Here is a 13,886-nt window from a genome sequence, read left to right on the forward strand (position 1 = left end):
GAGGGGGGAGGCTAGAGACAGGGACAATGGCTGCCATCAGTGCTGAGGCCAGAGTCTAAAAAGCTTGCTGAAGGGCCGCCTGACCAGAATGAGTGCCCTCCAGGAATGCATTTGTTTGTTGCAACTGCCTTTCTACACCCTGGATGGCATTCAAAATGGTAGACTGCCCAACAGTGAGGGACCTGAGGAGGTCAATGGCCTCCTCACTGAGGACAGCAGGGGTGACTGGGGCAGGTCCTGAGGTGCCTGGGGCGAAGGTGATGCCCACCCTCCTGGGTGAGCGGGCACGGGGCAAAGGCTGAGGGGCTTCTGGGAGGGCAGTGCTGGTGGGGGGGGTTGGCGCCTGTACCTGTAGATGCGGGGGGCACAGATGTTGCCACCGCCACAAGGGAGCTCCCATCAGAGGACGAGTCTGTGTCCCTGGTGTCAGCTCCTGTCTCCGCTGTGGAGCTCCTCTCGCTGGTGAACTCCGAGTCCGTTGTCTCGCCCTCCAGGGCCATGTGGGATGCAGCTCCCTCCTGCTCCGGTGCCACTGCTCCTCCGCCTGATGATGCTAATGCACAGAAGCACAGGGAGACCACAAAAAGGGGGGGGGGCGACAGGAGAAAGACATGTTGAGTGCATGCATTACCGCTACTGTTGGCGGACACGACAGACACAGAAGCCCCCTGCACTATGCCGCGCACTTGGGCTCCACTGTTCAATCCCTGGGACATGGCCTACAAGGCTATGGCCGACATCTGCACACATGGATGACACAGGAGCCTGACTAGGTGTACTTGGCACTGTACACAGGTGGGGTGGGGTGCCACAGGGTCTCCCAGAACAAGGGGACCTAACTAGCACACTCGCCCTGGCCTAGGGAAACCCACAGCCCACCTCCCCCACCCAGACACCTCCACTGCACGCAAAATCAGCAGAATGAGAGTGTAATCACCCCCTTGTGGCTGCTGTGATGCCCTCAAGCGTCCATCCAACTCCAGGTACGCCACTGCCAGGATCCTGAACATCAGGGGGGTCATGGTGCGACGGGCACCCCTCCCACGTTGGGAGGGCATCCCCAGCTGGGCCTCCTCCGTCTTCTTGCTCCAGCGGTGAATGTCCTCCCATCTTTTACGGCAGTGGGTGCTCCGTCTGTGGTGGAATCCCAGGGTCCGGACCTCCTTGGCAATGGCACACCAAATATCCTTCTTCTGGTGGGCGCTGACCTACAGGAATAGTACAGGGGAAAAGGAGAAGATATAACCGTCTGCACCGTCACAGTCATTGGCCCGCATCCCTACCCTTGCCATGACGCACATGCACTCACCGTCATTTCATGCACTCCTCATTCTCCCCCCCCCATCTTCTATCCACACCACTCCACACAGGCATTGCCCATTCAGCATGCTCACAGTGTACTTACCTGTTTGTCTGGCGGACCGTAGAGTAGCGTGTACTGGGGGAGGACCCCATCCACTAGTTTCTCCAACTCCTCCGTGGTGAAGGCAGAGGCCCTTTCCCCAGACACATGAGCCATTTTCTCTTCCAGACTGAGGTCACAGCAGCACTTGCAGTGTAGGTCCTCTCCTGTCGAAGATCAGGTATCAAGTGAGTGAACAGATAGAAAATGGCGGTCACATCCGCGGCGGTGCGTACCGTCACCACCGGCATACATCGTCATTGGCTCCTGGGACCCACAGGGTCCAATGTTAACCAATGCAGGATTGCGCTGCGGACTTCGACCGCCTACCGCAAGGGTGTACAACGCCAGCGCAGTTACCTCATATCCCCTTGTCCCACATTACAGGTCAGGCAGCCGCCATTTCAGGGGGCCACATGGCATTTATTTTAAATGCGTCACACATATCTAGGCCTTGCATACACACTAATACAGGCACATAGCGAATTTAAAAAAATGTTGAATTAAGTTATGTTTTCGTACCTCAGTGTTGGCTGACTCTCTGCTCGCTGTTCTCCTCCATAGAGCACGTTCGCTGGGGCAGGTGAGGAGATGGCGGCATCCTCCGGTGTACAGACCGCTGGTGGACCTTTCGACAATGGAGGAGCGACATGTAATTGTCACATACAGACTGGACCGTGCCACAATCCATGAACTGTGTGCCCCGTTGGAGCCAGACCTGATGTCAACTATCCGCCATCCCACAGGAATCCCCCCTCTAATGCAGGTGCTGTCAGTACTCCATTTCATGGCAAGTGGGTCTTTTCAAACTACAGTGGCCATAGCATCAGGGATGTCCCAGCCTATGTTCTCCAACGTGTTGTCCAGAGTGCTGTCTGCCCTGCTAAAACACATGCGCAACTACATCGTTTTCCCTCAGGTGGAGGATTTGCCTTCAGTGAAAGGTGACTTCTATGCCCTGGGACATATCCCCAACTTCATAGGTGCCATTGATGGGACACATGTGGCCTTGGTGCCCCCGCAGGAGTGAACAGGTGTACAGAAACCAGAAGAGTTACCATTCGATGAATGTGCAGATGGTGTGTTTGGCCGATTAGTACATCTTCCATGTGAATGCCAAGTTTCCTAGCTCTGTGCATGACGCTTACATTCTGAGGAATAGCAGCATCCCTTATGTGATGGGGCAACTCCAGAGGCACCGTGTGTGGCTATTAGTTGAGGACATGGACCCTGTACAGTGTGACTAGGTGTCTGGGTCTGGGGATATCCCAAAAAGTTAGTGTGTGTCTAACAGTAGTCCCTCGTCATTTGCAGGTGACTCTGGTTACCCCAACCTGTCATGGCTACTTACCCCAGTGAGGAATCCCAGGACAAGGGCAGAGGAACGCTACAATGAGGCACATGGGTGAACTAGGAGGGTTATAGAAAGGACCTTCGGCCTCCTGAAAGCCAGGTTCTGGTGCCTCCATATGACAGGTAGTTCTCTCTACTACTCACCAAAGAAGATGTGCCAGATCATCATGCATCGTGGCCTGCTGTATGCTTCACAACTTGGCTTTGCGACAACAGGTGCCTTTTCTGCAGGAGGATGGTCCAGAGGGAGGTGTTGTGGCAGCTGTGGACAGTGAAGAAGAGGAGCCAGAAGAAGAGGATATCGACAACAGAAACACAGTGATTCATCAATACTTCCAGTGAGACACAGGTAAGAAGACATCACTGCATGCTACATCTGATACCCTTGTTCTACCTCTCATCTGTCTGTCACTTTCACCCAGTGTATGGACACCGAGTTGACACTTTCCTTTCCATTTTACAGGTGTGGGTCCCACTGTCTGACATCTGCTTTGTTTCCTCATGGACTAGAGCTGTGTGACATAGGTATGTTGACAATACAATGGATATAGCAGTTTTCCACAGTTATTGCAAACACACATTTTCGAAAGCACAGACTGACTCCAAATTGTTTTATGATTTAAGGGTGTTTATTTAAGTGCAAAATATTGGAGGGTGTTTTAAAATGATCAGGGGTGATGGTGGAGGAATGTCCATGGCAGAGTCCAGTCTTTTTGTTTCACAGGTGCATTGTCCAAAGGGGCATAGGAAGTGGAGCTGGGGCAGTTGATGGATGGACAGAGTGACCAAGTGGGACAGAAGGATGACAATCACTGTGGTCTCATTCCTTGGCGGGGGTTTTGGCATTGTACTCTGTCTTTGTCCTGGATCTCAGGGACCATTTGCGGGGTGGTTCTCCATCTGCAGGGGGTGGGGTGCTGGTGTCGTGGGCCTGCGGCGGTGCCTCCTGTCCACTAGCGCCAGCGGAGGTGGTGGGCAGTTCATCGTCCAGGCTAGTGTCAGGGGCCCCTTGTTCTGCCACAGTGTCCCTCCTGTGTTGACGAGTTCCTTCAGCACCCTTACAATGGTGCCCAGGGTGGTATTGATGTTTTTGAGTTCCTCCCTGAACCACAAATACTGTTCCTCCTGTAGCCGCTGGGTCTCCTGAAACTTGCCCAGTACCGTTGCCATCGTCTCCTGGGAATTGTGGTAGGCTCCCATGATGTTGGAGAGGGCCTCGTGGAGAGTGGGTTCCCTGGGCCTGTCCTCCCCCTGTCGCATAGCAGCCCTCCCAGTTCCCCTGTGTTCCTGTGCCTCTGTCCCCTGAACCGTGTGCCCACTGCCCCCAGGTCCCTGGTGTTGTTGGGGTGGTGGGTTAGCCTGGATTCCCTGTAGTGGTGGACACACTGCTGCTTGACGTGTCCTGGGGACAGAGGTACGGGCCCTCTGGGTGGGTGCTGTGCTGGTGTTTCCAGAGGGGGGAGGCTCTGTTGTGGCTTGTGCCAGTGTGAGGGGAACTGACTGTCCTGAGGTCCCAGATGGGCCGGGCTGGTCATCTAGATCCAGTTGGACAGAGCTGCTGTCATCACTGTGGGCCTCTTATGTGGGTGGAGTGGACATGTCTGGACCCTCTTGTCCGGTGACGTTGGGTAAGGGTCCTGCAGGGGTATAAAGGTATGATTATTGCATCTGTGTGTGCCATGGTGTGCAATGGGTGGGTGACCCTGTACCCCAGTGCTTGCATTCTTGTGTAGGACCTTGTGTGCTAAATGTTTAGGGGTGTGTGTGGGTATGTGCAGTGGCCATGCATTGGTGATGGGTGTCCATGCTCTGTTGTTGCATGCAGGGCTTGGTGTTGGGATGTGTGGTTTCAAATAGGGGGACATATGTGAGGAGTTGGAGTGATGGGGTGAGGGCGAGGGTGGGGGTATGTGATAGCATGCATGTAGGGTAGGGGATGAAGTAGTGAAAGCTTTGCCTTACCAGAGTCCATTCCTCCTGCTACTCCTGCGAGGCCCTCAGGATGCAGTATATCCAAGACCTGCGCCTCCCATGTTCTTAGTTGTGGGGGAGAAGGTAGGGGTCCGCCGCCAGTCCTCTGACTTGCAATCTGGTGTCTTGAGACCACAGAACGTACCTTCCCCCGTAGGTCGTTCCACCTCTTCCTGATGTCATCCCGTGTTCTTGGGTGCTGTCCCACTGCGTTGACCCTGTCCACTTTTCTGCGCCATAGCTCCATCTTCCTAGCTATTGTGGTGTGCTGCACCTGTGCTCCAAATAGCTGTGGCTCTACCCAGATGATTTCCTCCACCATGACCCTGAGCTCCTCCTTAGAAAACCTGGGGTGTCTTTGCGGTGCCATGGGGTGGTGTGGGTGATGTGTGGGGTGTTGTGTGTTGTGATGTGTGGGGTGATGTTTATGGGATGTGTGGTGTTTTGTGTGTGGATGTTGTGTGAGTGATGGTGTTGAGTGCTTGTGGATGCTAGTTTGTAGATGGTGGTGTCTCTCTCTGGCCTTCAGTCGCAATTGTGGTAGTAAGGGTTTGTGGGTATGGTGGGTGGGTGTTTTATATTGTATTGGGTGTGTGGGAGTGGTGTGTGTATGTGTATCAGGTGTGTGTATTTGGAATTGTCCAATGTGGATGTGTTTTGTAAATGTGTGTTTTTTATGTTTTGAGTGCCGCGGTGTGTACCGCCAATGGAATACCGCGGTTAAAAGACCGCTGCGTGGGTTCGTGGGTCGTGATAGTGTGGGCGTATTCCTCTTGGCGTGACATTGTCAGTTTTGTTATCGCCAGTTTATCACTGACCTTTGGTGTGGCAGACTTGTGTGGGTGTCAAGATTTTGGCGGATTCCGAGCTGTGGGTCAAAATAGCTGTGGCGGAATTCCGCAGCCGCGGCGGTGTGTTGGCGGTCTTCTGCACGGCGGTAAGTGGCATTTACCGCCAATGTTGAAATGACCCCTTTAGTCTGTTGTTGAGTTTATTTTATGGGACAGGACATTATCAGTGTTATTTTTCCAACTATGATATGGTTCTTTCAGAAATTTCCATAGTTGAACATTTGAATAGACATCGCGCCCATTTGGAAATAAAAAATAATTGCAAGATTTTTCAAACCTATTTCCACCTTAGGTACTGTATATGTGCATAAACAGAATTTAACTTGTCTTTTATCAGATGTAGAAAAGAAGTTCTTGAATTTAGTTGAAGACAGGAGGAGAGGGTTGGAAGCTGGATCACAGACAGATGAGTTATTCCGAAGTCAGAATAGGTGGATAAAGTAAGAAACAGAACACCAGTTCGCAGGGAACTTAGCTGCTTTAGCTTTAGATTGGGAACATAAAGGGAGATTGTGCATCTGGATGGAAAGGTCCACCACTGATAATGTGTTCATCGGAAAGAGTAAATGTGAGCACACGTTTTAAGTTAGGGGAAATTTCAAATTGTATTTGGATGAGGAACATGCAGTGACACCTGGTGTTTATTTTGTTTGTGGCAAGCGAACATATTTTAGACTACTAAAAGGATGGTATGGTACATGTTATTTGGGAATTGTTTTTCCTAAAATCTATCATGTGGAGAACTTTCAGAATTCTGTTTGGACAACAGGGTTTAGACCTAAGCGAGGTGTGAGTGCAGGAGAAGTAGTAAGAGACATTTTTGGTGCTATGATTCATCTGTGGAAGTGATTTTGAATAATCTGAAAATCAGTAGGCTGTCTACTACAGTGGACAAACTAGCCACTAGTACTGCTGGAGCACTATTAATTGTCAATTCTGAAATAATAGCGATCAGATCAATGGTTTTGCAAAATTGACTTGTGTTAGACATGTTGCTCGCAAAAGAGGGCGGAGTCTGTCGGGTGCTTGATGTTCAGCAATGCTGCACTTTTATCCCGGATAAAAGTGAAGAATTGCAGAAGTATATTCAGAATATTTCAGGGCTGACCAAAGAATTGAAGGAATTGGAAGCAACAGGCACATGAGAGGCAATTGGGAGTGGGTTTTCTGATATAGGCAGATGATTTGCTAACCTGGGAAGTGAAATATTAGGATTTGTGTTGAAAGTATTGTTGATTATTTTGGTTGTAGCTATAGTTTTTTTGTGGGATACCGAATGTTTCAGAAAACAAAGGTTCAACAAGGCAGAAAAAGAAAGAGAGAAGAGTTTGAATTGGAAGATGGTGTAGATATTATGATGATACTAAGGGCCTGATTACAACTTTGGAGGAGGTGTTAATCCGTCCCAAAAGTGACGGTAAAGTGACGGATTTACCACCAGCGTATTACGAGTCCATTATATCCTATGGAACTCGTAATACGGCTGGTGGTATATCCGTCACATTTGGGACAGATTAACACCTCCTCCAAAGTTGTAATCAGGCCCTAACACTTTTGGAGGAATCTAAGCAAAAGTTGCTCAAAGCAACTAGGTTTTAGAGAGTCTCATTCAAGAACGAAAGGAGATTTGTGGTGACTCTTCAGAAAGTCTTCAAAGGAAGCGTTGAAAGAACGCAGCTTTACGTCTCTAAAACAGTGTGAATGGGTGGTAATTTTCTGATGGTCAGAATGTGTAACACCAAGAAATGATTATATATAATTCCTGCACTACAAAGCATCTGCATGGAGTGCACCTTTGAATACAGCTTTTAATCAACGTTTTATGAATATCCATTTGAGACTACCGTTTTAAAGTGCCATTTTGCATAATCATTTCCTATATTCTTACATGTAATGCTTAAAATTCATAATCTGAAAGTATATTTGTGTTTTATTAACGTGGCTGGAGTGAAGGCCTATACATATATTTTTCTTCCTTTCAATGTGGAGTTGTTTTTCTTAAATGTTTCTTTTGAGATGCAGGTGTTAGGAGCGAAGACAGAGTTAACAAGAAGCTTATTGTGGGTGAGAGATAAGAAAGCCGGAGACGAGCTATGCAAGGACCTGTAGGTCCCTGTCCCATACCAGTCTGGACTTCTTTGGAGACTTTTTTTCTATCAGCCTTCAAGGCTTTGTAAATGCACAAGGCCCTGTCCAATGTCTAGCATCGTCTCCATGGTTATGGATGTCATTGGTATTTCCAGAAAGTCTGTCCATATTATCCTGGCCATCTTGTTCAGCTTAGCACACTGGATAAATTGTCTGGACCAGGCTTTTCCAATGAGTAGCTCGTGAGATACTTGTAGCTCTCCAGCTGCCTCTAAGTAGCTCTCCAATATGCTGCTCAGCTTACTAAATTAGAAGCTTTTGCTTAGTTGAATTAATATATGTACACCAAAATTAAAAAGTGTGCATTTGAGGCAAAAATTTGTGTATTTCCAGAACTCTTGACCTGTTGTTTGGAGAAAAATGCCTGTATTTTTATAATATATTTAATGCTGATATTTGAGTGATAAAACATGCAGCCTGGAAAAGATTTATCACTAATATGATTATGTAGATGCCAGGGGCATTGCAACTATAGCTGGTACGTATTATCCATGCAGAGGCATTCCAAATTGATAAAGCCTTTTTATGTGAATTACTGCTGGCAGTTACTGCTGGTAATCTTGCATGGGATAGTCCCTAATGTAATTGTGCCAGATGTGGTCACTATTACAACAGTAATAATCATAGTAGCATGGGATGATTTTCATTGACTATCAGTAACTTGTAATAAATAAAAGGTTGGAGTCCCCTGGTCTGGATTGTGCCTTAAACTTCTACTGGGCCTCCTTGAACTTTTCTCCAGGATATAAATCACCAGTGTTTGACAGCCCCCCTCCCTCCAGGTAATCAGTAACATTGCAGCAATGATTTGCCTAAAACATTGTAGCCACCACACCACCCACCCTATCATTGCCTGCCGCACTACATGCAAAGTGTCATCTGGGAGTTTCCTTCCCTTCATCAAGCAACTGATAGTATGTTGTCATCTGTCGAGCTCCTGAGTAACATTTGTTCCCTGTTCTCTCCATTAGTGCACCATCTTGCTGCATATTGGAGATTTGCTGCTGTACAGTATAATTCAATGTCAGCCAACCCCTCCCTATTCTCTGTCAAGTTTTATAGTCGCTCTTGGCTTCTATTCCTGGGCCATACCAGAGACACCAGGAAGTTGTGTAGTTCTCTGAAGGTTATTTTTAGTGTCAGGCACATTGTATTTTGGAGCAGGTATAGGCAGTCGGGAAGGAACACTATTTTTACTTTTATTACCTTTCCCACAATGGAAAGTGGGAGTGTGCTCCAGGTTTGTGTGGAAGTCATCAATCCTTGCTGTACCCTCTACACATTAATCATACTGTTTTCACCTGTATGTGTCACCCAGATGTATGTGTAGGTCTGTTGTCTCGAGTCCCTCCTTAGTTTTCCCACCGAGTTTGCCTGAAGAAATAGGATTGTTTTTTTCTTATTAATGTACAAGGCCAATGTAGCTGCAAACTTATCTAACTCTTGCTGAAGAAGGGGGATTGAGTCCTGGGAATGGCCTAAATACAACATTGAGTCATCTGCATACACTGGCACTGTGTAAACTGTGCCACCTACTCTGATTCAGATGGCAGCATTACTTGTCTCAACCAGATTGCCAGAGGTTCTGTTGTTAAGGGAAACAATAGTAGTGACAGTGGGCAGCCCTGTCTGATACCCCTTTCAATTTTCCATTTATCCAGTGTCACATTTCCAGATCTGACCCATGCCATGTGTACGTTGTTTTAGTCGTAGGACCCATCCCAGGAAGTTAGGTGAAAAGCCCATTCTAGAGAGGTCTTCGAGCATGTATTCCTAGATGAGTGTATCGAACATCTTTCCAAAATCAAGCACTACTAGGGCACCCTCCAGTTGTGCCATCCCTTGTTATATGCAGTACATGGCTAAGGGGCTTGCTGCAGCCAGGAATAAGTTTGTGTTGATCGTTATGTATCAGGGTCATTGTATTTGTCAATTTGTTGGACACCTATTTTGGATTCATATTTAAAACAGATGTTGGTTTGTACGAGCCAGGCTCAACTGAGTACTGGTTTGGATAGCATGACTATGATGGCCTCCCTCATGCTCCCCAGCTTCGCCTCCAGACACATCTTCAGGAGTGTATCCAGAAGCAAATCTGCAAATACCTTGTGAAACTCTGGTGGAAATCTGTCTCCGCCCTGGATTTTCTTAGGAGACAGCACATGCATATATGGCAACTGAAAGCTCCTCTCTCCATAGCTACAATTCCTGCTTTCCCAGATGGCCCTCAGCAAGCCTTTGTAGTCCTATGCTGTCCAGATTTTCTGTCATAAGTGAAATACTATATAGCATCAGTCTTGCGTACAGATTTGTTAAATACTCGGTGAGGGTATTATTGATACTGGCTTGTGTTACAGCTTCTGTACCAATAACCGTATTAGTATCAGGGAGTGGCTTTCTTTTTTTAACAACCAGGTCAAGCACCTCCATGATTTATCCTCCAATAATGCAACTTTTGGCTGTGCTCTGCGTAGGTGAAACTGTTAAGAGCTTACAGCGTCCTCTCCACTCCTCGCCTAGCTTCATGTAGTTTTGCAGCTTATTGCAGGTCACTAATTTCCTGCACAGGTAGAGAGATAGCAAGAGGATGAAACACCAACGATACCAATGAGAACTGAACATGAGATGCTTGATTATCTCAAAATCAGAGATATAGAACTGGGGGTCCAGATGGTACCAGGGGATGACCGCTACCAGCCCTAGGCCCCTCATGGCTGGGCCACCCTTTCCCAGCCCCCCCCCATGGTGCCCGCTCTTTTGTACTAACCAGGTCACCTAGCTCCAGCCACCATGTCCATTGTTCAGGACTTCAGAAGCAAGAGGGATGTGTGGGATAGCTCGTCTAGTTACCGTTCCTCATTGTATGTTTTGGTCCCAGTGCCACACCCAAGATGGATGAGCTGCCCCTGAGCCAGTTGCCTGCTTCACCTGTTCCCCTATTTCCTTATGGGGCTTGCAGGCCAGCATGCTTTTGCTCCCATCACTCAATGGCAAGAACCCACGTCACAGGCTGGGAGGTCTTGATTCTGGCCCCAAAGATCTCACTCTCAAAAGTGTCAGCTATCCCTTCTTTCCTGGGACGTATAAGTAGCTCTCCAGTCGTGGCACAGGAGACAAGCTGAAGCCTTGTTGCACCATCAACTGCCAAGCCACAGCCCCTTGGCCAGTCGTGTCTCCCCCGTGACAGTGATCTGGAGGGAAGATGCCACAGCAGTAAGTCTTGTCTCAGCTTGTCCCCACAAGCTGGTGCTATCTTGCATCTTCCTCTGCTAAGTCAATGTGGACAGAACTGTTTCCATCAGCACTGCTTGAGGAATATTTTTACCCAACTAGGTGCAGGATGCTCAAGGATTTACTTGGGGAGCCTGAGCTCAAAGCATGTGGTCGGCTATCTTGCTGAACCATGCCCCTGACTTTGAATACTGTTGGTTTCATTTACGCTGATGGGGTGCGGGGCCTCAAAATCGGTTACCTGATGGACCTTTCTTGATCAGCCTAAGAGGTGAAAGGAGTTAGCAGTAGTCAAAACAATTTCCAATTAATATTGTACACAGTAGGCTAAACAATGAGGACCAGGAATTAGAAATAAAGTTATGTTGGTTTATTACAAGTTAACAGTCAGGTTAATATAAATGAGTCCCAAAAATATGCTATAAAGATACCACATTATAACAGGATAACCAAATCTCGTGAAGGACTTCAGGCGAATCAGCATGAGACAAACCAGAAGTTCAGTTACAGAAATACAGAAAATTAGCAATAAAATCAGGTATTCAGACACAGGTTTTCGATCTTCTCTCCTAAAGATGAGTAATGTCTAAAGTCATCTAGCTTAGGACCTAAAGTAATAAAAAATTAGGAAATCAGAAAAAATTGCAAATAGTAAGGGAAAATCTTGAAAAAGGAGAAATATGTAGATGTGCTTGCATATCTGGGAAAGTGTCAGCATTTCAGAAGCTTGGTCAAGAGTCTTCTAGAAAAAAAACAAGTGTTAGTTTAAGGGGCAAAAGGAAAAACATAGAGGTCTGCATCTCTCAAAAGCCAAAGGTTTCTATCTCAACCTGAGAGGGCACTAGTTAACACCACATGAATCTTCTAAGAAACACCCCTCATCCACGCCATCAGGGAATCTATTGTCCTCTCCATTGTCATATTGTGAACTGCAAAATTTGTGGATTCTCCCAGACCAGTCCTGAGAACGAAGTTGGCCTTGGTACCTGTGAACCTTTGTTACATTTGTGAACAGAGACTGTCATTTAGCACTCCATTTCTCCAAGTTTCTCTTCTCAGTCTTTCTATTACTAGTAAAATGTACCATCTATTCTGAAGCTACCAATTCATGTGAACATTCCTGCAAAGAAAAAAGACATACAAGTAGAAATGGAAAATAACATTTCACATCAAATGAAATTCAGGCCTAGTCATGTCAAGTTTAAATGTATAATTCAATGGTGCATATTTAATATGTGTCAGTAGTGCACATATAACTACAAATATATGGGAATGTCAGTACATGAATTCAAAATAATAAATATTACAGTTAAGATAAAAAATGCAACTTTGAATACACAAGTATAAATGCAACTGCGTGCAAAGGTGAAGATGTTAGTACACACGTTTACATGAACTCTTCTTGTTTCTAATTCAACAACAATTCAATAATGTGAGGATAGTTTCTATCTCATTTCAAAAGAATACATTTAATTTAATACGGTTAAGGCACCCAGAGTTTATGATTTTCTAATCCTCCAGTTAATACGCTCCAATATTGAGTTCAAGTGCAACACTTTACATTACTAATGTTAAAATGCACAAAGTATGTAGTCATAAGTGCACATATATATTGCGTATATGTGACATGTAAGGGTGAAGCCAAAATTACGCTACTCCACACATATCACCAATATACACTCCACCCATGAGAACTTGTGAATGAAGTAGCTGCCTTGTTCTCCCATGTTGTTTGTGACACTTTCACTGTCATGAATACCTAAAAAGAGCACTTTGGAAAGAACAGCAAGAGATATAGGTTACAGATCACCACATGAACTGAGATAGGAAGGAGCAACTTTGCAACTATGAATGAATGTGATTTGTTTGCCTCCAATATGCCTGAGTGGGTTAAGCGCCTACTACAAAAAAGCTGAACAAACCCTTCATCCATTTGACTTAAATTAAACGTGTCCAAACTAGCTATTGCCTAAATAACACAAAAGGAAGCATAAAGGGAGGCTGCACGGTAGCAACTCAATCAAGGCTGGAGGAGTCTGCACAGTAATGAGGACTTAATACAGGGATGACATACTCAGGTAAGATCCCACAGGCAAAGGAATCTGAACAGTGCCGGGGTTCGGCAGACAGGAGTTTTTCCACAGGAGCAAGGGCCATAGACATTAGGAGCTCAAAGGGCACTGAGAAATAAAAGCAAGATGTTGTGCAGAAGTAAAGGTCAAAAGCATTAGAGGCTTGATCAGCACTAAGCATGAGATTTTTGTCTTGGAGCTGCACTTTGTACAATATTTATAATGTGCATTTTTAAATAATTAAAAAACAAATCACTGTGAATGCACAATTGGGAGGGGCCACAGGCAAGAATGTCCAAAATGCACAGACGCTGAATAAGTGCAGAGTATCAGAAAGGGTGACATGCAGAAGGAGCCCAAATACAACAAAGGGTTGCTAGCATCCTGGGTGGGTCTACTATGACATAGAAAAAACAAGGAAATAAGGTTCAAACTGCATGAGGACCTAATGCATGAATAGTGTACATATAACAAGGTTAACAGGATAGAGTGGGCCTCAACAGCAGAGAAGACAATACAAAATGGTGGCACAAACAGGAGAGGCTAGAACTGCACTGAGTGCTCCATACTGACAGGGAATGGCTGCATTTATGAAGAAGATACTAAAACAAATAGCGCTAAGGGAGATATGTAGGATGAATGGGCCCCAATCATTAGGAAAAGTACAAAAACCACCTGCAACCATGGGTGACCATCTTTGCATCATGTTGTATATTTTTCCGTTATCTCAGAAAATTGCTTATCAGCTCAAAATGTCTTTGTGGGACAAGGTCCTGACTGACCCTCCCTTGCATTTGCAGATGGGGGTGCAGTGCAGAAACATATGCAGTTAGTGGGCACATAGTAATATGACTGTCC

Source organism: Pleurodeles waltl, chromosome 12 (assembly GCF_031143425.1).
Source record: "Pleurodeles waltl isolate 20211129_DDA chromosome 12, aPleWal1.hap1.20221129, whole genome shotgun sequence".
Lineage (NCBI taxonomy): Eukaryota > Metazoa > Chordata > Amphibia > Caudata > Salamandridae > Pleurodeles > Pleurodeles waltl.